An 11,683-nucleotide genomic window follows, 5' to 3' on the forward strand; every position below is an offset into this window, starting at 1 on the left:
GGGGTTCTAAGATGTCATTTTCTTAAGACATTCCCGGGCACTTGTCTTGTGGTTAGAGGAAATTGAATGTATGTGGGACACTTGGTGGACACCTGTCTTGTGGTTTAGAAGGAATTGGATGCATGTGGAACAAACATGTGGCAAGCTCTCAAGGGAAAATGTCCCACATACAGTGGGTATTTAAGGAGAGCAAATCCTCTCAATTGCTCACAGCTCAAGTGAGCGTGAGATGAGGGAGAGAACCGGAAGAAAGAGAGAAGAGAAAAGAGAAGAAAAGAAAGAAAGAAAAGAGAGAAGAGAAAGAAAGAAAGAGGAGGAAGAAGGAAAATAAAATAAAATAAATATGAGAATTCTCCAAGGTAGGAGACACTTCAACGGAAACTGAACACCAAAACCAGGTAAGGGGACACAACACCAAAAACTCCAACAAATTTTTATTATAAATCTTTTGAAAAATGTTGGGGTTTTTATAAAGAATCCACTTACATGATTTTCAATTGCACTTCCTTCCATATTTTAATGACAAGTTTTATTTATTCATATGTCATTGTTTAAGAATTTTGATACAGTTACCATATTTCATGATTTATGCATGATTGCAATTATAAATGAAAAGAGTTCTCAAAGTTCATGGCACAGATGAGTTTACAGATCATATGAAATGTTATATGTGCATTCATGGCACAGTATACAGTTACAGATGAGTTTACAGATCATATGAAATGTTATATATGCATTCATGATTATAAATGTTTAACCCGAGACACGATTATAGTGACGATTGGTACCGCATAGGGTAGCATGGCAAGCACACCGAAGGACGGTTACGAGAAGGTATATTCTACCGGCTAGGTGGCCTTCACCTAGGGAAGTTCCCAACCTGGTAGCACTCTCCTGTGACGACAGGATGAACATATAGGTCCTTCGGGACAAGCCAACGTGCGCCACTCACAGTAAATTTGTGGTGTCGGGTCAAAGGGTAAAACAATTATTTTGAAAGGAAAGTAAAAGGAAATGCTTACTCATTTTGCAACTATCTTGCTTATTTTGTTAATTATGTTATTCTGCATAAATTGTTATTGTGCATGACAGAGATTTTGACATAGAAATTTGTATAGCATGTTTTATAGCATCTTAGTGTTGTGGCTACTTACTGAGTTGTCGAACTCACCCCTTCTCCCTATACATCTTTTTCAGATTGCTCTATATATATATCGTAATATTGAAGACATGGGTACTAGTGAGCCTCTTAGTTGTTAAAGATCCTATCGCTGCTTTATGGACTAGTAGGAGCAGTAGCAGTAGAAGTGTCTCAGACTCTATTCTATAGACTAGACAGCTTGGGCTAAGCATAGACGGTGTAACTTTATTGCTTATGAGATTATTGAATACTAGCACATTATGTGTTTGTGATTTTATAAATTAAAAATTATAGTACTCTGGTGACGTTATGATCTTATATTAGGAGAATTATTTTTATTTTGTTTAAATATGAATATGTTACAATTGCTCCCAATCGCTCTACCTCTAGAACTTGGGGCGTTACAAAAATGAGGTGGGGGGAGGGGAGGAAGGAAAAGGCAAGGCCTTTTCATCCTCCTCGGAAAAGCCACACGAGGCGGCAGCGAGAATCCCACTGAGGAGATGGCTAAGGAAAAACCCTTGGGTTTTTTCAAAGCTTCTCTCTCTACAAAATAGAGCTAATAATAAAAGGTTTTAATTTTGAAAAACAGTTGATATTGATAATATCTTGCTATTTCATAGAATTCAAGAAAAGAAGAATAATATTGACAAGCCATAGGCCAAACTAGGGCATGAATCGTTTGGCTAATGCTGCAATTCTAGATGGCATTCACATGCCCATATTATCCAACCAAGGTGACCATGATGACTAATAAGCCAGAAATAAGGCCCAAAAATGAAATTTTAACCGACGAGTGAGATTGTAAATTTTTTAAAGTTCGATACACTAAATTGAATGTGTACAAGTCCATAACATTAAACAGGAAATTTTAACTGACAAGTGAGAGATTGTATATTTTTTAAAGTTTGATACACTAAATTGAGACTTTTTAAACTTTGGAAGGCAATTGATAAGTGAAGTTTCCCCAAAATTAAATGTCATATGACTTCAACAAAAAGAGTCCCCTAATTTGACTAGTTGGAAAGGGGAAGGCTTGTATTTATAATGAGCACACATTTTTCATACGCTATAAAATAAAGCTTAATGATAGGCAAGGAGACACATCATCGAGTTTGCTGCTGAAAGCCTTGCTGCTGCTGCTCGGCCCCAAAACTATCTTCATTCTCATGGGGAAGCTCTGCTAGCCATTGGATCAAGCTCATTGGTGGGAAGCAACAGCTGCAGTCTTCTTGGCAGGGCTCAGGCATTTTGTCCACCTGGACCCCACCCCCACCCCCACCCCCACTGGTTGGCGCTGCAGCCTCCTTGACTGGGCCCCAGCATTCCACCTTGTTGAATTCCGGAATGTTTGAGTGGAAGTAAACCCAAACCAGAGCCTCCTGCAGTTCAGGGTAGTTGTTGAACAAATTGACCTCTCCATGAACAAAGGCCTTCAATACCTGTTCATGCAAATCCCCCATCAAAAATCTTACCTATAATTAGGGAATCATTTAAGATGTTAATATATAAGAAGTTTACCACAGGGAGTTCTTTGCAGAAGATGAAGTATCTAAGCCTAGCAAACAAATCCAAAAGAAAATGGCCCCCACCTATACGACAGTGAACATGGAGGGACATCTCTCCCTGCACTTTCTTCCACTCTGCCACCACTTCATCTCTTTGTAATCTGTTGTACCACCCTTGCAACTGAATTTTAGATTTTAATTTCAGTTGCAAGGGTGGTACAACAGATTACAAAGAGATGAAGAGGTGGCAGAGTGGAAGAAAGTGTAGGGAAAGATGTCCCTCCATGTTCACTGTCGTATAGGTGGGGGCCATTTTCTTTTGGATTTGTTTGCTAGGCTTAGATACTTCCTCTTCTGCAAAGAACTCCCTGTGGTAAACTTCTTATATATTAACATATTAAATGATTCCCTAATTATAAGTAAGATTTTTGATGGGGGGTTTGCATGAACAGGTATTGAAGGCCTTTGTTCATGGAGATGTCAATTTGTTCAACAACTACCCTGAACTGCAGGAGGCTCTGGTTTGGGTTTACTTCCACTCAAACATTCCAGAATTCAACAAGGTGGAATGTTGGGGCCCAGCTTATGCAAACAGAATCCATGAAGTTTTATGATGTTTCGATGACGAATCTTTGTTGACACTTTCACCTCATTTCTAAAACTCATATCAAAAGTTGGGTTCTCAGCCCCCAGTCGATGAAGTTTCTTCAAGGTAATCACTTTGACACCAGGCAATTTTGTTTTGTAAACGCTACCGTAACCAGCAATTCCAATACAATATTTTAGATCAAAATCCTCGATTGCTTCAATGATGTCTTCATATGCAATATGTCCATCAATATTCCATATCGAGAACAAATTTTCATCCTTTGTTTCTGTTGACTCAAATTGGGTTTCCTTGACCATGCATCGACATAGGAGAAAACCCTCAAGAACTAAGAATCCAAGGGAAATGGCGATTGTAACGAAAATTTTCACTTTTGTTAAAATTGATTTCTTATTAGTTGGAGCGCAAGGAGGGAAACCCATGGTGTCACCACACAAATATTTGTTGCCAATTAATGTGTCAGGTGTATGGTACTGATCAAAATCTGTTGGAATCGGACCTGTCAAAGAATTGTATGACAAGTTGATCACTCTTTTAATAGAACCGTAACTATTGGGAACATTGCCGGTAAGATTATTGTAGCTGATATCCAAGATCAGTAACTTGTCAATAGTCCCAAGTTCAACATGTGGCTCTCCACTGATAAAGTTATGACTAAGGTTAAGAGAATTCAATGAATGAAGGTTACCGATTTGAGTGGGGATATAACCAATTAGATTGTTATGAGCAAGATTCAGATCGGACAAACTCTTCAAGTTCCCTATTTCTAGGGGAATAGAACCATCGATTTGATTGGAAAAGAGATACAAAGTTCTCAAATTGGTTAAATGACCTATAGTTGAAAGGATTTGACCATTGAGGCTAATATTCTCGAGGAACAAGGAAATCAAATTCTTCAAATTCCCTATTTCTAGGGGAATAGAACCATCGATTTGATTGGAAGAAAGATACAAATATATCAAATTGGTTAAGTGGCCTATAGTTGAAGGGATTTGACCATTGAGGTTGTTATTCCGGAGGGACAAGAAAATCAAATTCTTCAAGTTTCCTATTTCTAGGGGAATGAAACCATTGATTTGATTGAAATCGAGATACAGTCCTTCCAAATTAGTTAAATTACCTAAAGTGGAAGGGATTGGACTAGTGAGCATGTTACGACCTAGGTCTAAATGGACAAATTCCTCAATGTTCCTATATCTGACAATACGAAACTGTTGATTAGATTGTCATACAAAACAAAATGGGTGAGATGGATAAAAAGCAAAACAAAGGTAGGGATTGATCCAGTGATTTGATTATCAGAAACATTAAACATCACTAATTGGTTGAGGTTTGTAAACGAAAGAGGCAACTCACCTGTTAGATTATTATAGGACAGATCAAGGTAGGTGAGTTTCGATAGAGTACCTATCTCCATTGGGATACTCCCCTGAAGTCCAGTTTCGTGAAGATCAAGGCGGACTAAATTTGGAACGGAAGAGAGGTTGAGTTTTGACATCTCTCCCAAATAGAAAGCACCTAACTCGATGGCAATCTCTGTGACGCTTCCGCCAGCATTGCAAGTAATACTAGGCCACTTGCAACCACTTGAGACATTGTTGGTGTTTGCGCTTTTCCACCACCCACTCTTCAGTAGAGCCTTTGCTTCTAGTTGTAGTGCTGATGGTTCAAATGCTCCCACAAATGGAGTTGCATAATCCAAATAGGTTCCACAGAACAAGATAGAGGTAGAACATGCAATGAAGACCACGGAAATGGGAAGGGAGGGTGCCATGTTTGTTTAGAAGTGTATGAATGATATGATGAGGATTTTGTGAAGTTTAATAAGAAAGATAAAGAGGGAATGTTAATGGGAGTGAATTATTTAGTGTTGACGTTGAATGTTTTTGATTAGTAATTACAGCTAGATGCCTTAATTCTTTCTCTTTTAATATAATGGAGGGTCGACATGGCGTGCAGACGTGTGGACCAGGAGTGGATGACAATTCTCCCATGTTCTATACTATTTAATTTGACAATTCTCATCTGCATGAATTAGAGAGAAAGAAAACAAAAGTCTTTACATTGGTCTTTAATTACAACAGATCGAAAAGAGCATAAATTAATGCTTATTCACTCACTGCTACCATGGGTGATTATAGATACTAAAATTGAATGGCCATGATCCGATCGTTCAACAGTACTTGATGTGAGCGTAATTAACAACACAGGCCCACATAATCAACGACATTCAAGTAACTAGAACATTGCTGTACGTGTTTGAAATTAAAGTAGATGATTGATTGCTATATATATATATATATATATATATATGTTCATGATCACTAGCTTTAATGAGGGGCCTTAGATTTCCAATCCCATGAGATAGAAATCATCCCAATTATTTAATTCCAATTATCATCCCTTTTCCTTGAACACATGATCATAAGATCGAAATTGTGGGGGTGATGGTTGATGGACGATTATAGCAATCGTAAAGGGAAAATGATACTTGATATTACTCCACTCCATCGAATGCCTTTAATTAGGTTAATTAATTAGCGAAGAGATGGATATATATATCCTTTAATGCACAATTCTTCAAACATCAAGAGAAAATTGATATGATTCTTTAAGACAATTTTTCACTCTCCAAATGGTTGTTTTGTGTTAAGCAGGTTGTTGCTTGCCCAATAATTCAAATTCGAATCAAACTTACTGGAAATTACCGTTTTCTGAGTGGGACTCTCTTAGAATTCTAATAAATGGTGATAGTCGTTGCCAAGAGCAAATTTTACTAGTTATTAATGTTAAACCAAATCATGTCTTATTTTTCTTTTCCATATTATAGATAGAAGATTCTTAACAATATTGATCCTTCAGAGAATGAAAGTGGCAAGGGTGGGTCAATTAGATTTTAGACTTGAATTGCCATCCTCAAATCGTGTGAGCATGATGGGCCTTCTTGAAACAGCAAGCCTTCCATTAGAGACATATCTGAAGCGTTGACGCAGCACAAATGAAAGAATAAAATAAAGATAAAAGATTGGATAAATTAGTATCTTACCAGGAAGATAGAGTCTCACCACATAAATTAAATATTAAAAACGATTACAAAATAATACTAAATTTAAAGTCTAAAATAATATTCTTTCTCCATTCTGCATCACAGAATGATTACTCCCAAATTTACCGGTGTAATCATTTTCCATAATTTTATATATATAGATTCCAATTTCCCCACGAATTTCTTCTCTCCCAGCAATATATGCAGATACGTCACAACTCTTTTCCAGGGCAAGCTTCTCACATTCATGCTTTTAGCCTCCTTATTTCACCTTCCAATACCATTTCTCAAAGAAAGATGTTGTACGTGAAAATTAAAAGCTATCAATAACATTAAAATGAAAATACAATTTCATCGAGATTAATTGTGGTGGAACATACTTTTGGAATATGCCACGACAACATATTGACTGAGAAAACACATTTCAAAATTGTGAACAACAACCCACGTTTAATAATTGAAGGTTATAAATTGTTGTTTAAGCATTACATAAACCGGTTTCATAATAACTTATTTTTCAAGTCATGAACATATATAAGAAGTTACTAGGTTGACAAGTTGTAAAGTGGAAAATTCACTGAAATGAAATGCTGAGCAAATGAGTTGTATTGTCAGGTTTGCTTAAATAGCAGTTAACTGTTAGTGTTATGATAATAAGATAATAAAGTACAAAGTACTAATGAAAAAATTCTCATAATTATTAGCATAGCTAATGCCTTATCTCTTTAGCCACGTAATAAAGGTAATAGCAAAAGAGTTGATCAGTATGTTCATGACTCGCGAAACTTCAATATGAAAGATTGAGGGTCAGGCGTGTGGACTGAGAATAAAGGTTGAAACTTCCATGCGAATGATTGGTCTGTCCCAGACATGTGGACTGGGACATACCAATTATTTTGTGTTGACATTGAATGTCATGTTCATGACTAGTAAGCTGTTGAACTTTCTTAAGGCGGGCACGCCCGGATGAAAGAAAAGATAATCAAATAGAAAAGTAAAGACAAGACGGAGTAAAGAAAATAAACACAAAGTTGAGGAAATTTTCATGACCATACAACTCTTTCAAACTTGTCTGCTGCTTTATCCTCCCTCTTTCAAAGTTGAGCAAATTTTCATGTCAAGCATTCGCTAAAAATATTTGGGTTGGAGTCCTTTTTATGTCTTTACAAAAATTCATTAAAATGAAGATTCATTAATCTCTGGTTGAAAATTTTGAGGAAAATCCAAGGCCTTAAGCACGCAGTATATAATGCTATTTTATCCAATAATCATATTCCTCAAGCTAGTTAGCAAAGATTTAAAATATAATAAGAATTGTCTACACAGTAGAGAACCCTCTGTTCTCCCCTATTCTATAGTGTACGAACAGAGGACGTACCATTTCTTATCTGCAACTCTCAATGCCAACTTTAGTTGTTGCTTAAAAATTGAGCTTCTTTTGTTGGTTTGATGTCCACTCAGGTATTAGATATGACTCCTTTTTGTTTCCATTCCAATTGCAATGGATATACATGTGAATCACTTAGACATTATAACGAAGCCAACAAGGGAAGGGCCCCAAATAATTCAAATTCGAATTAAACTTACAGAAAATTACCGTTTATGAATTAGTAAATTACAAGGTAACCTTGCTGACACAAATATTGGGAAATACATTTGTTGTATATGGCAAATTATACCTTCAACACATTTCAGAATTGCGAACAACCCATGTTTAATAATTGAATGTTATAAATTAATTGTTGTTTAAGCACTACATAAACTGGTTTCATAATAACTTATTTTTCAAGTCGTGAACATAAGCAGTTATTTTCTTCCGCTTTTGAAATTCTTTGGTGTTTTGGGTTGCCAAATTGTAAAGTGGAAAATTCATTGAGATGAAATGCTAAGCCAATGACTTATATTGCCAGGTTTGCTTAAATAGCCTAGCTAATGCCTTATCTCTTTAGCCACGTAATAAAGGTAATGGCAAAAGAGTTGATTGTTATGTTCATAACTCGCGAAACTTCAATAATAAAGATTGAGGGGACATGCGTGTGGACTGGAAGTGACGGTTGAAACTTTAATATGAAAGATTGGTCTATCTAGACGTGGGACAAATCAATTATTTTGTGATGACGTTGAATGTCATGTTCGTGACTAGTAAGGTGTTGAACTTTCTCAAGGCGGGAATGTCGGGTTGAAAGAAAAGATAATCAAATAGAAAAATAAAGACAAGGCGAAGTAAAGAAAATAAAAATAAGGATAATATGTAGTTCGGTCTATGATTTATGTCTACATTATAAAGTGTTAAAGACTACATTGTGCTCCTATTCAATTGATGATTTACAATACAAATTGTCTTTATTTATAGAAAATTGAAAAGAATATATATATATATGAGAGAGATAAACTCAAATCAAATTTAAATGTATTTAAATTTAATTTGTTTACGCTTTTGTTAAAGTGTTCCGTCGTTTTATTCTACAATGAATTGCAGATATATATATATATATATATATATATATATATATATATATATATATATATATATATTCCACTTACAAAAACAATGTATTGCATTGCTCAAAATTCCAACCCCACATATACAAAATTTTTAAAAAGCATGACTCAAAATTTTGTAAATCTACATAAAATCAGACTTGAAAGAAATACTATCGGCCTTGTGTCGATCATAACTTATTTGAATGATCGAGATACCACTTTAATTTGGGCATTAAAGAAATGCAAAAAGTTCCCAGTTAATCTTACAATACACACAATAAATTAGTTAAATAATGCATTTAATTGTTGAGCACTAATTAAAATCATCAAATTTCTTTTCTTTTTTCGAGAACTCGTTGGAGATCAAACAATGCTTATGAAAACAATGCTCATGACTCGCAAAACTTCAACATGAAAGATTAAGGGAACAGGCGTGTGGACTGGGCACACTACAAAAATATTAGGGTGTAGTGACGTGGCAACTGTTCATACGAATGGTGCCACGTCACTCTATTGTAACGTGTTAAAAGATAACACGTTACCATAATTTATAGTAACGTGGTATTTTTTACACGTTACAATACAGTGACGTGCAAAAATACCACGTTACCATAATAGTAACGTGGCAAAATAGCACGTTACAATATGGTAACGTGGTAAAATGCCACGTTACCATACAGTAACGTGGTAAAATAGCACGTTACAATATGGTAACGTGGCATTTTACCACGTTACAATATGGTAACGTGGCATTTGACCACGTTACCATATTATAACGTGGTATTTGCCCACGTTATCATATGGTAACGTGGTATTTTACCACGTTATCATTAATATATATGATGAATTTGATGAATATATATATATATATATATATATATATATATATATATTTAGATATTTGATGAATTATTATTATTTTTTTTTTTTTATACTAGTGTACTCTTGTAATCTTGATAAAAAAATATTAATAATAATTTTGATTAAAAAAATATTGGGGCTTACAACTTTGTGACAGGCCCTAGAAAGATCTCATGCTAAATATTAATATTGTGAGTCCCCAGAGAAAGATCAAAACTCAAAAAATATATGGCTAAGATATGCCTCTACAACAGAATATGCATTAGTGGTTGTGTTTTACAACACTAAATGCATCACTACTACTTCTTATGTGTCAAGCATGCTAGACGCTATCAGCTCTATAATATTAACACTATGCTTTATTTCATAGTCAGGATATGCAGTAATTGATAAGATTAACCCTATCAATTAATTAACCAAATTAAGGAATTGGCAGATGCAATCCCTGAACATACATGGTGAAAATATATATATATATATATATATATATATATATATATATATATATATATATATATATATATGCACGCCATATGCGTAATATTAAACATATTTAAATTGATATATATATATATATATATATATATATATATATATATATATATATCAACTTATAAGTTGATAATTATCAATTAATTAACTTAAAATAAATTTAGTTTAATTTCATAATTGCAAGTATTATGTAATATGCTTTATATAAATATATCAAGAACTATGATTATATATTAAGCTTGATTAATAATTTGCAAGTATATATATTAATATAAATTACAGGTTTATATCAATTAATTATATATATATATATATATATAAAATAAATATTAAGAGTTATAATATATATATATTAAGCTTAATTATCAACTTAATATCATTATATATATATATATCTATTATTAATATATATATAATTTTAGTAACGTGCCACATAGGCACGTTACAATTTGGTAACGTGCCTATGTGGCACGTTACCATTTAGTAACGTACCACATAGGCACGTTACCTTTGGTTTCATCGGGACCACGCGCATGGTCAGAAGCGCATGGTCCCTGCTGTTTCAATTTTTCTCTTTCTTTTTTCCCTGCCAGCTACGCGCCCCTGTTTCTTCTTCTCCTTCTCCGATTTTTTTCTCTGGTTTTTTTCTTCTTCTCCCCGCGCCAATGCACGCAGCTTCCTCCTCTTTCTTCTTCTCACATTTTCCAACCACCTTCTCCTCAATATTTCTCTCACATTTTCGACCTTGCTTCTAGCTTCTTCGGATTTTGTAGCCGACAGCCACTCACCTCACGCCACCGTCTTCTCTCTCCGCCGGCGAACTCCGCTCCGGCCGCCAACTCATCTCTCACTTGTTTTTCGCCCATCATCAGGTATATACAATATATATATATATATATATATATATATATATATATATATATATATATATATTTAAGTATATATTGATGTGTAGTTTAGATTTTTCTCTGCAATAATTAATTAAGGGGATGGAAAAATTCATTCTTGTAATGTATGGGTGTATAGAAATATTGTATATGTGTATGTTAATGCTTTTTTTTGTTAGCTAGTCAACTTATTAATTTCGTTGAAAGAGATTAGTTTTAGTGTCCTATGTTTGTACGTACGTAGAAATGTAAGATTGTTTAATATGGGCATGCATGCAAAATATTTATAGACACGTAGGTCTTTAGGTAGATAGTTTGAAATTAGCTAAATGTTTTTACATTGTGTATGTTTTACAAACCTATATATTATATAAATGATCACTTATATGTGACATAAAATATAGAAAATAGATTATATAAATCATTTATATAAATGATTACAAAAATACATAATAAAAAATACATAATTCTATCAAATAATTTTATTTTTTTAAAAAAAAAAAACTACCTAGGCAACTAGTTACATGAATTTTATTTAGGGTCCCCATATGAAATTAAAATTATGTAACTTTATTTTTTTCAATAAATTGAGACAAAAACATAACTTAAATTTGTTTTATTTAGGGCCTCGTAACAAATTACAACCTTTTCAATTTG

At 34.1% G+C, this 11,683-nt stretch overlaps 2 pseudogenes; both read right to left on the reverse strand.

The window, feature by feature from the left end:
* Positions 1-2,247: 2,247 nt before the first annotated feature.
* On the reverse strand, positions 2,248-2,962 carry LOC148587644 (protein STAY-GREEN 1, chloroplastic pseudogene; annotated as a pseudogene).
* Positions 2,963-3,204: 242 nt separating this feature from the next.
* LOC148587645 (uncharacterized) lies at positions 3,205-5,030 on the reverse strand (annotated as a pseudogene).
* Positions 5,031-11,683: the final 6,653 nt, after the last annotated feature.

The sequence above is a fragment of the Corylus avellana genome, chromosome 2, assembly GCF_965113065.1.
Source record: "Corylus avellana chromosome 2, dhCorAvel1.hap1.2, whole genome shotgun sequence".
Classification (NCBI taxonomy): Eukaryota; Viridiplantae; Streptophyta; class Magnoliopsida; order Fagales; family Betulaceae; genus Corylus; species Corylus avellana.